The sequence below is a fragment of the Elaeis guineensis genome, chromosome 14 (assembly GCF_000442705.2).
Source record: "Elaeis guineensis isolate ETL-2024a chromosome 14, EG11, whole genome shotgun sequence".
In the NCBI taxonomy this organism is placed as follows: Eukaryota; Viridiplantae; Streptophyta; class Magnoliopsida; order Arecales; family Arecaceae; genus Elaeis; species Elaeis guineensis.
In genome coordinates, this window is record NC_026006.2 from 66,960,639 (window position 1) to 66,981,402 (window position 20,764).

Here is a 20,764-nt window from a genome sequence, read left to right on the forward strand (position 1 = left end):
TGACGCGCCAATCTGTTGCGGCCAATCGCCTCGTCGTCCGATCGTCGGGAAGCGTGCACCTGCAAAATGAAGTCCGCACTGACCGGAGGGGCTCCGATCGGAGACCCTCCGACGGTCAAGTCAGAGAGGTGACTGGGCAACAGTGAAGTGCAGACAGAGAGCTCTGAGAGAGAGAGAGAGAGAGGAGCGAGCCTGCATTTTTGGGAGAGACGGAGCGGATCGATCCTTTGCACTGTTGCCTTCCCCGGTTTATATAGTGGAGCACAGTATGGCGCCGTCATTAATGGCGCGGACAAGTGAGGACCTGTCAACTCACTGTGGACTGTCAGAGTCGCCGTGAAAACGTCATGTCGTCGTATGGCCGTCCAATCACCAGGGTTGACCCCGCTCTCGGCGGGACAATGCCCCTAGGTAACTGCGCCGCATGTCCGTGTCAGAGTTGACAACGTCTGGCGGCGGTACGGTGGTTGGAGGAGCCGACCGACCCAAAGTCGGTAGCCAGCTGAGTGGTGTCGGGCCCCTCCATTGGTCGGCGAGCTTCATATGAGTCGGCCATCAGACCTCTGGGTTCAGTCGGTCAGGACGGATACGCCCGACATACCCCCAGTCGGCGATAGGCCGTTGAACGGCCGGCAGTTAGCCGCTGAAGGCATCCATCAGTCGGTCGCCCCGACCGACGATCGGTCGGTCTATCGGCCAGTCGGAGTCGTCCGTCGGAAGCGGCTGGACCGCTAGTCGGTCGGTCGGGCCATCCGGCAGTCGGTCGGACCGCTAGTCGGTCGGGCCCTCCGGCAGTCGGTCGGACCGCTAGCCGGTCGGGCGGGCCCTCCGGCAGTCGGTCGGGCCGCTAGTCGGTCGTCGGACTGCTAGCCGGTCGGTCGGTGGGTATCCCCAACAGCTGAAAATGAAGAGCAGAGAGAAGAGAGTCTGTATGTAGTCCAAATATATTGACTGGAGATCCGTAGCAGTTATTGTATATAATAAAACTTGAGGATCCAAAATCCTGTAGGTTAAACTGGTGGACAGCAATTTAGTCAATGCCTTGAAGCACCAGGAATAAATAAACTGAAGAGCATCATCCAGCATCACAGCAGTTGGGCATAGGTTAAACAAACTGTAGCCTGATAATAAATGAATGGTTAGCAAAAGCATTTCAGATACAACAAATAAATCAACCTTCCAGAGAATCAAAATATTGAGGTAAAAAGCCTTGAAACATCCAAATAGTTCCCCTGGAGCCTGAAATAGCAAGAGACCATGCGGCACTGCGAATATTGAGATGAAATAAGAGCAATCATAACAACAATACCAGTTAAGCATCCCCAATATGAAGCCCTGCCAATGCATATCAGCAGGATTAGAAATGAAGGTGCAAAAAGAAATAGAAAGTGTAACTGCCCTTCCCGGTTTTCGGAAAGCACAAAGAAATAGACTGATGAAGAGGTTTATAAGGCAACATAGGAATTCAGAGCTGACTTGGAACTCATGGCGCAAGCAGAAATCCTCGTGACACTGCATGTTCCAATTAACATCTAACTGAGTGAAAGATGTGTTAGAAAAGACACATGCAAGCTGATTTTTTCTTTCTTGTGAGATTAAATAATTTCTATGCAAGCATCACAAGCAACCAATAGTAACCGACATCAATAACAAAAGCAAATCAAACCACACAAGAGTACATCAGAAATTTTACGTGGTAAATCCGAAAATGAAAAAAATCATGGGACCAAGCCAGGGAGAAAAACTTTCACTATAATCTATGAGAAATACAATTATTCTGAAAACTTCAGAGAACACACAAACCACAAATCACCAAATCCACAGCAAACAGCAATTTTGAAAAATCTCACAATCCAATGTCTAATAAAAATCTAAGTCAGAGGTTATCCGACAACAATCAAATCATTGGATGTGAAAAACCATATGTAGGGAATATGCTTGTAAAATTTCAAGCTAATCGGAGTTGAATCACTATTTCGATCGGAGTCGAGAGGTCACAACCAACGAAAATCTTCTTTTTCTTTTCTCTCTGGCGATACTTGCATGTCTGCGTGCGTGAATAAGAGAGATCGAGAGAGAGAGAGCGAAAGAGAGGGCACTCTCCCTTTTAACCCTCACGTGGCTCACCATTTATTGGGCCTCCACATGAGCAGAATCCAACAAATCTCTCCCTTCTGACCAATGTAAGGGCTTCACCAAACCTGCTATTTGTCTGCATACCTCTATCTTATCTCTTAGCAATATTTTTGTCAACATGTCTGATCCATTTCTATTAGTATGGATTTTCTCAAGAGATAATAACTTATATTCCAAAATATCATGAATCTAATGATAACGAATATCAATATGTTTGGAATAAAAATGAAAAGTTGGATTCTTACTGAGGTGGATAGCACTATGATTGTCACTGTAAACTGTGAATCCTTTCTCCTTTAGTCCCAGTTCTCATAAAAAATTTCTCATCCAGAGTACTTCTTTATAGATTTCAGTCACAGTAATATATTCTGCTTCTGTGGTTGACAAGGCAATACATTCTGCAATTTGGACTGCCATGACATAGCTCTCCCTACAAAAATAATCACATAGCTTAAAGTGGACTTCCTGGAGTCTACATCTCCAGTCCAATCTGCATCATAATAACCACATAACACTGATTTATCAGTTTCAAAGCATAAATAAATACTAGATGTTCCTTTAAGATATCTGAATATCCATTTCACTGCTTTTTAATGCTGTTTATCTAGGTTAGAGAAAAATCAACTAACCACACCAACTGTATAAGCAATATCAGGGCTGGTACAAACCATAGCATATATTAAACTGCCAACTGCAGATACATAAGACACATTTTTCATCTTTTTCTTCTCTTCTCTATTAGTAGGATACTACTGAGAACTTAACTTAAAGTGGCCTACGAGTGGAGAGCTCACTGATTTTGCCTTGTTCATGTTAAACTTATCAAGGACCTTCTCGATGTATTTCTCCTGAGAAAGTCATAACTTCTCTTGTTTCTATCACAAAAAATTTTCATACTAAGAATATGCCTGGCTGATCCTAAGTCTTTCATTGCAAAAGACTTACTCATCTTCCTTTTCAGCTTATTGATTTTCTTTTTGTCATGATCTACAATAAACGTATCATCAACATAAAGCAGAAGTATAGTAAAATCATCATCATCAAATCTCTTAACAAAAATACAATGATCAGAAGAGATTCTCGTATATACATAATCTATCATAAATGACTTGAACTTTCTGTATCACTGTCGAGGTACTTGCTTTAGACCATACAAGCTCTTCTTCAACCTGTATACAAGATGCTCTTTATCTTTGACCTTGAACGCTTCTGGTTGCTCCATGTATACCTCTTCCTCCAGATTACCATGAAAAAAGGCTGTCTTCACATCAAGCTAATCAATCTCTTGATTCAAGATAGCAGCTAATCTGAGCACAACTCTGATAGATTACATCTTCACTACAGATGAGAAGATCTTCTCAAAATCAATATCTTATTTTTGACCAAAGCCCCTTCACAACTAATCTGACCTTATATCTTGATTTTGAGCTGTTCTCTTTATTCTTCAGTCTGAACATCCATTTATTCTTGAGTACTTTTTATCGTTAGATAGTTCCACCAGCTCAAATGTATGATTGTCATACAAACTTTGCATCTCCTCTTGCATGGCAGTCATCCACTCTTCACTTTGCTGACTTAAAGTAGCTTTCTAGTAGCTCTCTGGTTCTCCTCCATCAGTCAACAACACATACTCATGAGTAGAATATCTAATAGAAGCTTGTCTCCCCCTACTAGATCTCCTCAAATGTGCTGCCTCTGTAAGTACCTGCTTACCAAGCTGCTCAGAGACTGCTTCATCAGCTGTAGGAGACTTATTAGGTGTACGTATAACATCAATAGGAATCTCAGCATCTACTGACTCATGGTGATCTCCCTGTATCTCTCTTCTATTATCTACAAATGAAGAGACTATATCTGTGTCATTGAGATCATCTCTGAATGACTGTCTTTTTTTGGTCTATTCAATATCCTCAATAGTTTGATATTTCATGAACACAATATCTCTGTTTCTAATCACCTTCATATCAACTAGATCCCACAGTCTATAGTCAAATTCTTCGTATCCATAACCTAAGAAGATATATTGTCTTGCCTTCCTAACAAGCTTGGATCTCTCATCTTTAGGAATATAGACAAATGCCCGGTAGCCAAACACTCTCAAGTGTCTATAGGAAATATCTTCCTCTGTTCACGCTCTATTTGGTATGTCATCATCCAATAGAGCTAAAGGAGAAAGATTAATTAAATTGATTGTAGTCCTCATTGCCTCACCCCAACATGAGTTGGCAGTTTAGCATGTGAAAGCATACATCGTATCCTTTTCTCAATTATTCTGTTCATCCTTTCTACCACCCTGTTGTGCTAAGGTATCTTTAAAACAGTCTTCTCAAGCTTAATACCAAGATCTTTACAATACTTCTCAAAAGGACCTTTATATTTACCGCTATTATCAGCACGAATATGCTTCAGCTATTTTTCTGTCTCTCTTTCGACACTTGCATAAAAATACTTAAATACATTTATCACCTGATATTTAAATCTCAAAAGATATACCCAAATCTTTCTAGAGTGATCATCAATAAAGATAACAAAATAAGTAGCACCATCAAGACTTTTAGTATTCATAGAACAGGCATCGGTATGAACCAAATCAAGAATACTCTGACATCTATGAGGATGTAATCTATGAAATACATACCTATATTGTTTGCCAACCAAACAATAAGTACATGATGGTAGAGCGGTACCTTTTAAATCTAGCGGGAGTTGCTTCTTTAGGATTTTTAGGCCTTTCTTGCTCATGTGATCAAATCTCTTATACCACAGCTCAATGAAGGAGTCTTCAAGAGCATTCATTTCTTTTCTACATATCCTGGCTTCTATCTTGTAGGGAGTGTCCAACTTCTAGCCTCTGACTTTTATCAATGAGCTTCTAGTGAGCTTCTATCTCTCTTCATTAAAGATACTACAACAACCTTCATCATCAAGGCAACCTATAGAAATCAAGTTGAGGCAAATGTTGGCACATGTCTAACATTCTTCAGCGGTAGCTTGCCTCCTATGTTGGTCTCTAGCAATACATCTCTCATACTTATAATCTTGGAGACACTATTGTTTCTTATTCTCACTTGACCATAGTCACATTTCATATAGGATGTAAAGAAATCATGTCATGATATGACATGATATGAAGCAGCTGAATCAACTATCTAAGTGGAGTCCTGATATGTGAGGTTGACATATCCATCATCACAGATAATGAATACATCACTATCTGAAGTTGCTGCTACTGTACCCTTCTTTTTGTCATCTTTCTATTCACCTTTTTCTTTTGACTTTTCTCTTTTAAGTTTTTTGCATTCATTCTTGTAGTGCCCTGTCTTACCACAGTGGAAGTATTTGATATTTTTTCTTCTTTGCAATCTTCCTCTGCTACTGTTACGATGTTAAGGAGCCTTACTGTTACTCCTCCCTCATCTCTCTGTAACAAGTGCCTCAAATTGGCTAGAGATTTATTGGTTTCTGCGCCTTATTTCTGTAGCAAAAATTTAGTGCAGGGGCAAAATGATAATTTTAAAACTTTTTTAAAATTACTATTTTACAGTAAAATTATTAATTAATCTCATTAATTAATACTAATTAACCCTACATTAGGATCTAAATATGATACAGCGGCATGTATTTAAATTTGAAATTCAAATTTGAATCAGTAAACCTTTTACAGTACTGTGTTCAGAACACATCACCTTTTGTGGGTAGTCGATCACCGCAATCTGATCACCGTCGGGAGGCTCTGATCGTCACGTCGTAGCCACACAAATATCTGACCTCTGCGGATCATCCACACGAAGCTCCCGTCTGATCAGCTCCTCACGAATGCTAGTTCGTGATTTCACCCTTTTGATGGCAGATGTTGATCGAACTCCTTCGATCAAAGTGTGCTGACTCCTCGGATACTCTGGATCATTTGCACGATTGCTTGAGAGGCTGATGGATCTCTCTCTAAAATTTGATGGACTCACGACACTCGTGGCACACCAATCTCACTTCCCAAACCCTAGGTAGAAACCCTAGGGTACACACTAGAAACTCTGCGCTCAATTTTCTTTCTTTTCTTTCTTTTTCTCTCGGAAGGTTTTGGACCTTCACCTTACGCACAAACTTTTCTCATGCCCCAAAGTTTCTCTTCTAAAATTTTTACGCACGTCCCACCTTTCTTCTCTTTTTAAAACAACATCGAACGTGTCTTATCCGCGTGAGAGGATAAAGATAAGTGGTTGCACATTTGAATTCAAATCAAATTTGAATTCAAATGCAAAACCAACTCATCCCTATCCACTTGTGCATGAGAAGAGAAGGAACGTGAGTTGATTTGTGTATGGAGAGTTTACACGAAAAATATTTTCTCATGTAAAATATGGGGCGTACAAGATAAGACCATGGCGCATGGATTAGTTGGTTGCTCATTCAAATTCAAACTTTCTTTTGAATTTGAATGGCCAAACAACTTATTTTTATCCAGATATTTGGCGCACAAGGGTGGGCGTGGGATGGCTTCTGCGTGGAGAAAATTCATGAGAAGTTGCTTCTCGTGAATTTAAATATGCACAGAAGAAGTGAGGTGGCGCAGGGAGAAAAGTCAAGGTGGTTTGAACCTAATTGAGCCAACCTAATCTAAATAGGTTAAGCACAATTAGAATAAATTAAATCTAACTTAATTAGGCTTAATTAGGCTCAATAAAATCCTAATCAAATCAGGAATTAACTAAACCTAACCCCTGATCAAATCAGAGACTAAACCACCTTAGCGATTAGGTCAACATTTAACCTAATCGGGTCAATCCAAACTGAATCCAATTCAATTAGACTTGATCCAAAAATAATTACTCAATCAAATTGAGTTAATTAGTGATCAAATCATTAATTAAACCTCTCATAAATATTGAGTCCAAATCCGATGGGCAATCAGGCATCAGAGACCATCGATATGAAATCCTGATCAAAGAGTTCAAATTTCAAATTCAAAATTTAAAATTCAAAATTTTGATCCCGGTACCCAAAATGTGTGGAACTCATGATCAGAGAATCCTAATTCTCAATCATAAAGTCTCAGACACATAAGACTCATAATCAGCCATCTGATCAGAAAGAAATCACTAATGTGTGTGACCCCGCAGGTTCGAACCTAAGCCGGTAGCACAGGAATTAATTTCTGTACTAATCGAAATGATCATCTAGTAATGGTACCCGACGATCGGATAGATCGAATAATCGCAATCGCAATATTCAGAACCTACGTGAATATGGTTACCGTATAATTCATCCCTTTTGATCCCTGTGTTTAGGACGACTCAGGGTTAAACTGTCAACCCTGATGATATCATCTGAATCGTGCTCAACTCAATTAGTCCTGTGACTCCTCACTAGGACTACCCTGACCAAAGTTTTGCTAAATTAAAACACGACTGTACACAGCTCCTAAACTGGAGTGGTCAATCTCATCTTGACACACGCACCGATAAGTCAAGTACTTGACTACACCCAGCAGCCTTCCGTCATTGAATTAGAAATTCAGGTAGTCCAGTGCTTAAGTACAGTGAGTTGCTTGCAAGTCACCGTGGCGGTCTCAGGTCGGAGGGACATTTATACCCATATCCCATCGGAGCAAATCTAGACAGCAGAAATATCTCCGGAGTTGGTCACGTTCAGTGCAGAAGTACCATTACATCTCACCTGTATGCCATACCAGTGTCTCCACACTCTTTGGTTATGAGGACAACCGACCCATATGGCACACAACGACCTATGCTCGATAAACATTGTCGTCCTTGGTAACAACGTATCATTTGGTCGCAAACATGTTTAAGGACTAAGCGACAAATCCTCCTTTGTCGAGTCTAAATAGTCCTAAGGACTTCACCACAACACAGGAGTTCATTAGAAGATGAAACATTTGTAATGAAAAAATACCAAAATAACTTTTATTTATTTATAATTCATGTACTAATACAAAAGGAGCACAACCGTCAACAGGTTGACGATTGGCTTTGGGACACTATTCCCAACACAGATTTGGCCCAAATTCGAAAGACTCACATCAGGATTCCCCGATAACAGAGGAGAGGATGGAGAAATCATCCTCTTTCCTTTTGAATCTGTGCCATTAAACGATCAATTGAAGACTCCCGTAGCATAGCCCCGCAAACCTCGCCCGAAGGGGAAGACAAAACCTTAGCACTAGAAGCTTCTTTCTCCGATGAAACTCTTATGACTCTCTCTTACCAATGTAATTTCAAATAGATTTTTGATCATATTCTAGATGTAGATCTTCATAAAAGAGAAAAATAGGATGACCCAAGATAAACTTACATTGCTATCATTGAGATTATAATATGTAACGTTAATCAAATCTATCAGCCAGGTCTAGTTGTTCGATGGTAGAATTTAGGAGGTGTTTGGTTGGGATAATTAAGGACTGAAATAGGAATCGAAATGGATGACTCTCATTCCAACTATTTGATTGGAGGGAGTCTTATTTTGATTTTTATTCCAGAGAGGAATGGGAATGATCCATTCCTTAAGTAACCGAATCCAGTCTCATCCCAACGGAGTCAAAATCTCATTCCCATGGAATGAGATTAAAAAAAAATCATCTCCGACATCAGTCGGCCTGAGCATGGCACCTCCCTCATCATCCAGACCGGCTTCCCTACCTCCCTCATCGACCTCGTCGTCAAGAATCGTGATCGCCTCAAGAAGCCTTCCCACAAGAAGACCCCTTCTCCTTTCCCTAGGGCTTCGGCCACTGTCATCAGCGATGATCCCAGCCCTCTTCTCGTAGTTCATAGATCCAAGGCTGGCCACGATGGAGTTTTGGAAGAAGCCCGACGGAGATGTGGGGATGGAGAGCGGTGACAGTGGCAGCCCTGGCACCGTGTTGGAGCTCGATGACGAGCCACCGCACGGCCTTGCTTATTTACAGCAGTGGAGGTTGAGGTGAGAGGAGGAAGAGAAGGAGGAGAGATCGACGGTGGTGGAGAGCTTGACGAGCTCGATGGAGATGGAACGGACGAGGTCGAAGGGGTCATCGAAGGCCTCAGAGGCGGCGACAATAAATTGGGAGGAGAAGGCGAGCCTGATGCGCTACAGCACCGCTGCCTCCATCGATTTATAGATCGAGCGAGGGTTTCAACAACCGAAGGAGGAGGAAGAAGAGAGGAAGGAGACACTGGAGAAAAGATATCACCTTTACGGACGTGGCATTGGGGGAGGAGAGGGACTGTAGGGTGCGAGTGGTAGGGCCAGGGCCGGGGGGTTTATTGGGTCGGGACTGATTTTCTATTTATATATATATATATAATAATATTTTCATGATAAAATAGTATTTACTATCTATATTTTTTTTAATAATATTTTTTTAAAAAAAATTAAAGATATTATTATTATGTTTAATTTTTATTTAATATCAATTTTTAAAATAATTAATTTTTAAAAATTTTAGTTAAGAAAAAAAATAAAAAATTGAATTGACTCAAATTTCTATCTTTGTATGAATCAAACAACAAAAATGAGAATCATATATTCTGATTCCAATTTTGATCACAAACCAAACACTTCAAATAATTTGACCATTTCGATTCCAATTCCAATCTATTTCGATTCCGATTGCTAACCAAACACCCCCTTAGAGGATTTGGTAATTTCGTGACTGAAGAGCTTATAGATATTAGTCATGTATTTGCCTATGCTACTCATTTTTCTCTAGGATTGTTTTCATTTCTCGGTAGTATGGATGTTTGCATGGAACAAAAATCATATGGGGTAAACATGATAGAAATAAATATAGAGCGAACTTCTGATCTTACCATATTTTTTATAATATCCATTTTAATATATGAATATAAAAATTAAATTTTTTTTGTTAATGGAGTTATTAGTCTTGTAATTAAAAGAATATGGTGTTCTATTTTTTTTTCATTTTTTGAAACATACTTTTTAATCGGTACATACGACATAGCCAAGTAATATATACTAAAAATATTAATCATCCAGTAAGTCAATATATATCTCTATATAAATTGTTATATAATTTTTAGAATATAAAATTTATCAGTATACAATATATAGTTAGGTAATACATACTTAACAAATTAGTTATCTAGTAATCTAATATATCTTTTCAATTAAATCGATATACAGTTTTTAGAATATAATGTTCATCAACAAACACTACATAACTAGATAATACATGCTTATCGAATTTTTGAAACATACTGCAAACTTCTTTGATACAAATTTAACAGTGATCCAATATATATATCCAGGTAAAAAATATATTCTATATACTGTATATCGATTTATCTGAAGATGTACGTTGGATCACTATTGGATGTATATTAGAAAAACTTACAGCATTATCAAGAAATCAACAAATATATATTATATGGTCATGTAGTATATACTGATAAAAATGATACTCTCAAAACAATGCATTAATTTACCTATATATATATTGGATTGTTAGATAATTAATTTATTAAGTGTATCTCATTTGTATTATATATTGATGAATATCATAGTTTAAAAACTACATCTCAATTTATTTAAATATATATATATATATATATAGGTTTACTATATAATTTATTTAATTGATATATATTATTTTTGTATAGTATATATCAATAAAAAAATATATTTTAGAAATAGGATAGAAAGAGAATGTGATATATAATTTTTTTTTAAAACAATGAGGTTGATATTTTGTTGATATATTTTTAAAATATATATATATATCGTATTTGCTGCTCTGCCGACCGCCGTGTATTTCCTTCTTGAGTGCCGGTCTGAATGATTTTTGTCCATGTGCACGAGGTTTCGTCAACAACGTAACGGGTCATCATTACCGTTATTAATAGGGTTGGCCACCGAAAGCGATGTGGATTGCGACACGTGCCATGCTAAGAAGAAAAGAAGCGTTCGGTCACATCTTCTGTTACACCAAGTCACAAAAAGCAAGGCATGATGGGACGTAACGTGCTAGCGGATAATGTTTCATGCTTACATTCCCATCAAACGAATTAATAGATAAATAGACAAAAAAAAATAACGAAAATGATGACAACATAACTAATATTGTGACAATCAATGCAATATGGACTGTGACAATCTTTCCAAGATTTGCGGGGTGGATTAGAATCCACGGTATGTGTGTTAGAGAAATAAGAAGTACATGTTCACATCTTTGATTACATATAGTCAAAAAGCGCAGAGACTTGCTGGGAAGAGACGTGTGAGTAGGGGATTACCATGTTGCACATTAGAGGACATTATAATGCCATTGCCATCAAACAATAAATAGATGAATAAATTAAAAGGATCATGAAAGTATGACAGCGTAACTAATATTATTATGATGTGATATCATGTGGATATATGAAGAGCTTTTGTAAAAGTACTATTGATGGCCAACATATCAATCAATATTTATTTTAATTGTAATTGAAAGAACTGTTCTAATCCGGTCAGTTAAATTGTTCAATCTAATTACATATGATCCTCGCATTACGTCTTTGTATATAAGAAAAAAAAAAAATAATTTATCATCATGATTGGATTATCTTGTTAAATATATGAATATAGATTTTTTTCATATAAATATCGAGATTAGTTATAATGTCTTTTAATTTTTTTTTTAAATATATATTTTTCAAAAAATTTTATTTTTTTTTATAATTTAAAACAGATAAAATTATCGTATCCTTCCAAAAGCTAATGATGTAGCTGGCCGCTAAAAAATTGGGTTGTGCTGACAAGAGGCGGTGAGTTCCTCGAAGAAGGATAAATCCAATTTTTCATGCATGAAATTGAAGGTGAAAGTTTAATTTTGCTCTCAATGGCTCTCATGTGATGTCAATCTTTTTCCATGATACATCATTTCAATTAATGGGAACAGGAAGGGTTTGGGTCCAGAAGGTTTCCTTGTCAGTGCAACCACATCGCATCTCTCCTTATCGATCCAAATCTAATCATCTCATCACATTGCTTCCAGCTGGAGGCAACTTTTTCAGGGGGTTGTGTAGAAGCCAACGACGTGGAAGGGAGATGAGCTCCCACTTGGAGGTCTCCGAATCGCACGACCCAAAAGGGTTGAGTCCCGTGGCCCAGGACTCGCGGTTTTTGGAGTACCGTACGAACTTACTCTGCTATTGATTTGACAGGAAATTTCTACTAGAACGCGTGTAGAAAAAAAAAAACATCATTTTATCTAATTAGACTACATAATTATTAATTTTTAATATATATTTAATATTTATAATTTTATTTTTTATTTAAAATTTTAAATAAAAAAAATTTTTTTCTATAAAAATTATGACATTCTGTTATAATATTATGGTATTAAATTAATTTTTTTACATAAAATGTCATAATTTTTTCATATTATAAAATTTTTAAATGTTGAAAATATTTTTATCAAAATTATAATATCTTATAAAAAAATTATAACACCATGTATAGGATATTATAATATCACCGTAGGATGTTATAATTTTTTCAGAAGAAGAAGAATATTTTCGTCATTTAAAATTTTAAACAAAAAATTAAAATTATAAGCATTAAATATGTATTGAAAAGCAGTGACTACGTGATCTAATCAAATGGAACGATGCATTTTTTCTATACTGCATGTGATGTATAAAAAATTTCTCTTAATTTGACATTTGATAAGGAGAATTTAGAAATTTGCCATCCCATCCACCTCAATAGCCCAATCAGTGTCCCAAGGGAAAGGTCAGTCAATCGAAAGGTAAAGAGCATGGAATAATTTTCCTAGCCAACCCATAGGAATACTACCATTATGCAACTGAATATGATTTTTGATTTGTCAATTTTATAGTTTGTATTTATATTAGGATGGTATGATCTTTGCATTCTATCTAAAACAAATAAAGAAACCAATTTGGATTATCTTTTTGTTTAGCTCTTCGCTCCATCTGTTGCGTGGTTATCTAACGCTCTTATCAAAATATAACAAGCAAGAAAAGCAAGACAGTATGATGGAGAAATGGTGCTACCTCCGAGGAAACGGGAAAGTTGTAATATATTAATAGAGAGGATGGTGTTTCCTTCTGAAAAGTCCATGTATCTCACCTACATATGCATGATTTCAGAAGATTTCTAATGAAAAATTGAAAATTAACCAGTCCAATGAATATTATAAACCTTTGGCAACAACCACGTTCAGATCGTTTGCAAAGCGGGACAAGCTTGTATCTTTCATGCAATAAAAGGATATACTTTTGTTCACATGAATCTAATATGGGATTGTGCAATGGCTGCTTCGAGCTGTGTAGGTAGTTGAATCGAAATTTTCAGAATGCTTTTGAGATATATGTAAAACATGGTCTAATAGAAGATGTTGCAAAAGAAGATCAATTATTCTTCCATACGAAAGACACAACTCGAACCACTGCAAGGGAGAATCGTAATCCTTGCATCTTAGAAAGATGTGGTTCAGCTGAATCCCCCTACAGTGGTTTCAAGCTTCCAATGCCCACCACGAGGCCAACTGGGAGCTGGTTGTATTCTAGACAAAGCACCAAGCCAAAAACGTGGATGGGAGATGAGCTTCCACTTGGAAGCCTCCAAGCCGCAGGACCCAAAAAGTTTGTCTTGGGCCAGTTCCGTGGCCTAAGACTCACGGTTTTTGGAGTTCCGTACAAATTTTTTGAGCCATTGGTTTGGCCAAAAATTTCTTATATGATGCATGTGATAGTATAGAAAAAATATATCGTTCTATCTGATTAGACCATATAGTCATCATTTTTCAATACATATTTAATATTCACGATTCTATTTTTTCATTTCAAATTTTGAATAACGAAAATGACCCTTCTCTTCTGAAAAAATTATGACATTCTGTCATGATATCATGACATCCTGTACTGAAATTATAATTTCCTGTATAGGGTATCATAATTTTTCTATTGAATTAAATTTTTAAATGATAAAAATATTCTTACCAAAATTATGATATCCTATGAAAAAATTATGACATCCTGTGCAGGAAGTCATAATTTCACCGTATGATGTCATATTATCGCCATGAGATATCATAATTTTTTTAAAAAATATATATTTTTCATCATTCAAAATTTCAAATAAAAAAGTGAAACTACGGATATTAAATATGCATTAAAAAGTGATGACCACGTAACCTAATCAGATGGGACAGTGTATTTTTTCTACACCACATGCAGTATACAAAGAAGTTTTTTGGTTTGGCATTGACAACGAGGATTTAGAAGTTTGTCATCCCATCCACCTTAATAGCCCAATTAGTGTCCCAAGAGAAAGGTCAATCAATCGAAAGCTAAAGAGCATGGAATAATTTTCCTAGCCAACCCATAGGAATACTACCATTATCTTTGCATTCTATCTAAAACAAATAAAGAAGCCAATTTGGATTGTCTTTTTGTTTAGCTCCTGGCTCCATCTGTTACGTGGTTATCTAACGCTCTTGTCAAAATATAACAAGCAAGAAAAGCAAGACAGTATGATGGAGACAAATGGTGCTACCTCCAAGGAAACGGGAAAGTTGTAATACATTAATAGAGAGGATGGTTTTTCCTTCTGAAAAGTCTATGTATCTCACCTACCGGTTTACTTAGCTAGCTGTAAATAGGGATTGTTTTTTGTTTTCTTGAGTATGCTTTATGAAAAGCATACTCTTCTTAATAAAATATAAATCATATCGTACTCAATATACTATTATCTTATTCTGCTTTTGTTTTTAAAGAAGAAAAGGGCGCAAGCATGCCACATGTAGCTCCAGTCAAACTCTCTGCTTATTAATCAGTCAAAGTCAAAGATTCAGTGCAAGCATTGCAAGGAGACTGAAAGTATAGCCCTCATGATTAAGTGACGCTAATTCTATTTATATGGCAAGTTTGACGAAATCCTTTGGAAAACATACATGATGAGCTATTTCACCCACACCTATTTGCCCAACCAATCAATAGATCATGCAATGAAAAATAAATGATTATGAATAATGATGACTTTGACTGAAGAAATAATCATATGCATGATTTCAGAAGATTTCTAATGAAAAATTAAAAATTAACCGGTCCAATGAATATTATAAACCTTTGGCAACAATCACGTTCAGATCGTTTGCAGAGCGGGACAAGCTTGTGTCTTTCATGCAATAAAAGGATATACTTTTGTTCGCATGAATCTAATATGGGATTGTGCAATGGCTGCTTCGGGCTGTGTAGGTAGTTGAATCGAAATTTTCAGAATGCTGCTGAGATATATGTAAAACACGTTCTACTAGACAATGTTGCAAAAAAAGATCAATTATTCTTCCATGCGAAAGATACAACCCAAACCACTGTGATGAATACTTAATTTAAGATACTAAAGACACTAAATATTGTAATCATTAATATTATTTTATTAAGAATTTAATACTATCTAGTCTATTTTGCAGGTAATTGGGAGTTTGGATTCATACGATTCAATTTGGACTCAAATTGGATCAAATTTGAGTAAACCAAGCAATCAGCTCTATGAACGCAACTTAAAGATCAAGGGTCAAGAAGCAACCTCTCCAATTAAAAGTTCAGATTAAAAGATAAATGGAACTAAGTGTGAACACGACTTATTGATCAATGGAGGAGAATCAATATGAAGATCCAAGGGTCCTTATTCACACTCCCATATCTCTTTTTATGAAACCCTAGCCTCCTCACTCTATAAACAGAACCCTAAGGCGTCCATCTTTTTCAATCAAGCCAATGCCTAAGTTCTCTTCAAGCTTCTCTCTTTCTCTCTCTCTCCCTCTTCTTCATAAGTCTAGGGAAAGTACTAACCCTAGCACAACATATTCCTTCATAGATCTCGTTTCCACATCCCATCAAATGTAAGAGAGGTTCTAATCCTAATGCCGCTACCCTTTCTCTGTTACATATCCGCTTCCATCAACCTTTCTTCTTTGGAGTTCCTGTACCAAACCTTCCAGCCATCCTGTCACTGTCTGCATGGAGGAAGATGAAGGATTCAAGGAGACACATCCACCATCGGGTGCAACAAAAAGATCAACTTAGTTTAGTTATCTTATATTGTAATTTTATTTTTTTCTTTATATATGCTTCTTTATTAGATTAATAAAAAGTAATTTTATTTTTCATGCTTCTTTCTTAATTTTTTTTTAATAATTTATTATTTTTTTTATTTTTAAAATAATCAACAAAGATCTCTGCGGATATGATCCCGACTCACCCTATCTACATAGTAGTGAGTAGGGTTAATTTTGATATGCTACAACATGCATCAAATTTTAGCGCCGTTGCTGAAAATTTTGACACGATTGTTTTAAAAAAAAAATTAAAATCAAAAAAAAATCTATAAAATAAAAAAAATTTACTACTTTTTAGATTTTTATTTCGTACTTTAGATTTCTCAAAATTTTTGCCTCATATTACTCTTCGTATATGGTAGATTTACTATTTTATATTTAGATTTCTTTATTTGCATGCATAGAATTATTTTCTACTTTCTATAACCTAGCAATTTACTACTTTCTATAGATTAGAATAATTTACTGTTTTATATAATTAGTGATTTCCTACTTCATAAGTAGATTAGATTCTTAGCTTTTTATTTGGATTACGTAGTTACCTTTTATTCTTAATTGTGAGATTACCTTATTTGCATAGTTAAATAGTTACCTTATTTATTATTACTTATTATTCCTAGTGATTTACTATTTTCTATAGCTTAGAATAATTTATTACCCTAAAAGTAGATTTGATTTATTACTTTATTTGTAAAATACCTACTTACCTTTTAATCTTATATAATTTACTTTTCATTTAGTTAGATCACTTGATCTTCTAATATCTAATTAACCTAATTTAAAAACTTATTTTTTATTTCTTCTTACTAAAAAATAATATAATATAAAAGGAATACAATGATAATACATAACACTTGACTAATATAAATAAATCAATTAAATTTTAAAATCCACTTAACATGTTTAGACATCTTTTCCTTTTGCATTGCATATTTTCATAAAAAAAAAATCTTAAGGGCAAAACCCTAATCAACATAAGGTAGAAATTTTATCACCTTTTCTTGGCCCATAAATCACCACCTTGCAATTATATTGATCTAAACTTCTAATTTAAAATCGATTAGACGTTGACCCTTAAGGATCCTCGAGCTCAGTAGGACAAGAAACCTTAAAAGTTAGATCGAGTTCAGCTTAGTCAGTTTAACTGGTGTCTAGAAAAGTGGTTCAAAGATTATGCCTGAAAGAAGGTGGTTCATTAATTGGTTCTATTCACTAACATGACCAACACAGTTGGTGTCTAAGGAAAGCAACGGGGGGACCCCCACCAACCTTACACTTACCTGGCCAGTTGAGCGGCTAGTCTGCTACTTGAAGTGCTTGAAGGTGACCTTGGCAGTTATGAACTGTCTAGATCTAGGATAATCCATAGATAGAATTGATTGAACCACTTGATTGTGGACTAAAAATATCAAATTTAATTAATTCTTCTCTATCTTCTTAGCATTAGAACTCCTTATGTTCTCTTCTTTAGAATTCTTTTTCCTCCTCCTACTCTTCTCTTCTCTTTCAAAAAAAAAACTTGTTAAAATTAAAACTCGATGAGATCTTTTGGGTACATGCTAGGATGTCGATCATTACAACCTGATTTACACCTATTAGACCTAGAGCTAGAAAAAATGATTCGAATAAACCAAATCAAAATCATGGATCCAAAACAAGAGACTGACCCACCACAACAATTGAGAGAGAATTTTACTCCATCATCTTACACTTACTCGTCATGTATCCAGCCTCCTCCTGTGGAGGTGGCACAATATGAAATCAAGTCCAGCATCATTCAAATGCTTCCATCATTCTATGGACTGATGAATGAGGATCCGTATAAACACTTGGACGAATTTTTTGAGATATGCTCTATAGTAAAAATCCAAAACTTCTCCGATGATGCCTTCAGGTTGAAACTGTTCTCTTTTTCACTTAAGAATAAAGCCAAGCATTGGTTAAAAACCTAGATTCTATAATCATTTCAACTTGGGACCATCTTCAGAGAGAATTTCTTAAGAAATACTTTTCAATTAGAAAAACGAATCAAATTAGAAAAGCCATCACTAGTTTTTTTCAATTGGATGGTGAACTTTTTCATGAGACATAGAAAAGGTTAAGAGATCTTATTCGTAAATGCCCCCACCACGCTGTCCCCAAATAGCAACTTGTTCAGTGTTTCTACGATAGTCGATTAGAGAAATACCGATAAATGATCGATGCATCGTGTGGTCGAACATTCATGCTAAAGAGTGAGGACGAGGCTTGGCAGCTCTTTGAAACACTTAGTGAGAACTTCCTACATCACATATCTGCCACCTCTAGAGAATAACCTATGTCTTAATAGAAAAGAGGTGGAATCTATCAGATTGGAAATGTTATGGATATCCACAATAAGATAGATGAGTTATCCAAAAAATTAGACCATCTTCTGAATACCGGACACTTTTCGATTCTACCTAATCCAGTACAAGATGTTTATGCATTGTGTGCAAGCCCGACTTATTTTGTTAGTGAATGTCCAATCGTACCTCAATTTTTTGAATTTGTGCATGAGCAGGTCCAGCAAGCTCAAGTCCAACAAGCTCGTAGATCAGGAAATGATCCATATTCGAACACTTATAATCCCGACTGGAGAAACCACCCAAATTTTTTCTGAAGATCACAGTCAGTGGTTGGCCCTGCTGTACCAAGACCAAATTATCAGGACCCGATATATAGGCATGGACCATACCACCAGTTTCAAAATACTCCTCAACCATCTATCACTGGTCACAGCTCAGCTTTTGAGGATAAGATTCTAAAAGCGCTAGAACGATTAGAAGTCAACATCCAGACCCTTAACTCCCACACGCAATCCATTGCTAAGCTAGAGAACCAAATAGGTCAACTAACAATCGCAGTCAATAGGAGAGAAGGAAAAAAATTACCTAGCCAATCTAAGAGCAATCCAAGAGGATAATTCATGGTTGAGAGCTCCAATACTTCAGATACATTTTCTGAACACGCCAAATCAATCATGACTCTCAAAAGTGGGAAGGTCATTGAACACACGAGTAAAATCAATGAGACCGACCCTAGACCTCTGACTAAGCCCAAATCACCTAAGAGCAAGGAGGATACAAAAGTAGAAAAGGGACCAACTGCACCGGAATCACCTTACTTGCCTAAAGCCCCATTTTTGAGGGCCCTAAAAGCCCCCACTCTTGTGGATAAGAAAGGAGGAAGACTTGATGAGATGTTGGAATTATTTAAGCAAGTCTAAATTAATCTCCTCCTTCTAGATACAATCAAACAGGTCCCAGCTTATGCAAAATTTTTGAAAGAATTATGCACCCAGAAATGTAAATCTCAATCAAAACTCTCGAAGAAAGTATGCCTCACCGAACAAGCTAGCTCTGTATTCTAGCATGTTACCCCTCCAAAGCTTAAAGATCCAGATACCTCTACCATTTCTTGCATTATAGGAGACCTTCACATCGAACAAGCTCTCCTAGGTCTACGGGTGAGTGTGAACCTTTTACCTAGCTCGATTTATGAACTTTTTGGATTCGGAGAATTGAAACCCACATCGGTCACTCTACAGTTAGCTAATAGATCAATTAAGACACCACATGGGATGATCGAAGATGTTTTGGTCAAGATAGATGAGTTCTATTTTTTAGTTGATTATTTAGTCTTTAACATGGAACTGAGTGACAATCCAAGGCAAATTCTCATTATCTTAGGTAGATCCTTCCTAGCTACAGCAAATGCGTGCATCAATTATAGGACAGGAGTCATGGACGTATCATTTGGAAATAAGAAACTGAGATTAAATATGTTTAGTAATCCCAGGGATCATCAATGGATAGTTACTTCGAGATAGATACATTCGAGGATATTATAGAGGAAACAACATCAATATTTTTGCACATGATTTTCGAGACACCCATTTGACGTAGTTTGGAGTGGACGACTGTGATATGGAGGGAGGTAGTGAAGAAGTAAACATTTTAGTTGATACATCAAGTGATGAAATTACTCTCCATTAGACAATCAAGTATGAGTTATTGCCTGCATTAGCCAATACATCCATAGCCCATCATTAGAATCACCACCTGTACTAGAATTAAAGTCACTTTCGGCCACACTCAAGTATGCATTCCTAGGACCTAATGACACCCTTCCGGTGATCATTGCATCAGACTTGACCCCGGACTAAGAAGCACAATTGGTTGGTTTCTGAAGAAAAATAAAGAGGCTATCGACTGGTCCATTACCGATCTAAAAGAAATTGACCCCTCCATCTGTATGCACCATATTCATTGCGAGGCAAATGCCAAACCCCATCGAAACATGCAGAGGAGACTGAACTCAAATATATGGGAAGTAGTGAAGAAAGAGGTGGTAAAATAGTTAGATGCTAGAATCATCTATCCCATATCCAATAGTAAATGGGTCAGTCCTACTCAAGTAGTACCTAAAAAAGCAAGTATTACTGTGGTGGAGAATGAAAAAGGTGAATTGCTTCCCACTCACACACCATCTGGTTGGCAAGTGTGCATTGACTATAAAAAACTC

At 36.6% G+C, this 20,764-nt stretch overlaps 1 non-coding gene across 1 annotated transcript; it reads right to left on the reverse strand.

The window, feature by feature from the left end:
- Window positions 1-18,249: 18,249 nt before the first annotated feature.
- LOC140853866 (small nucleolar RNA R71) lies at window positions 18,250-18,355 on the reverse strand. Its single transcript, XR_012137009.1, has one exon. It is a non-coding gene; the product is annotated as a small nucleolar RNA R71 (small nucleolar RNA).
- Between the last annotated feature and the right edge of the window lie 2,409 nt (window positions 18,356-20,764).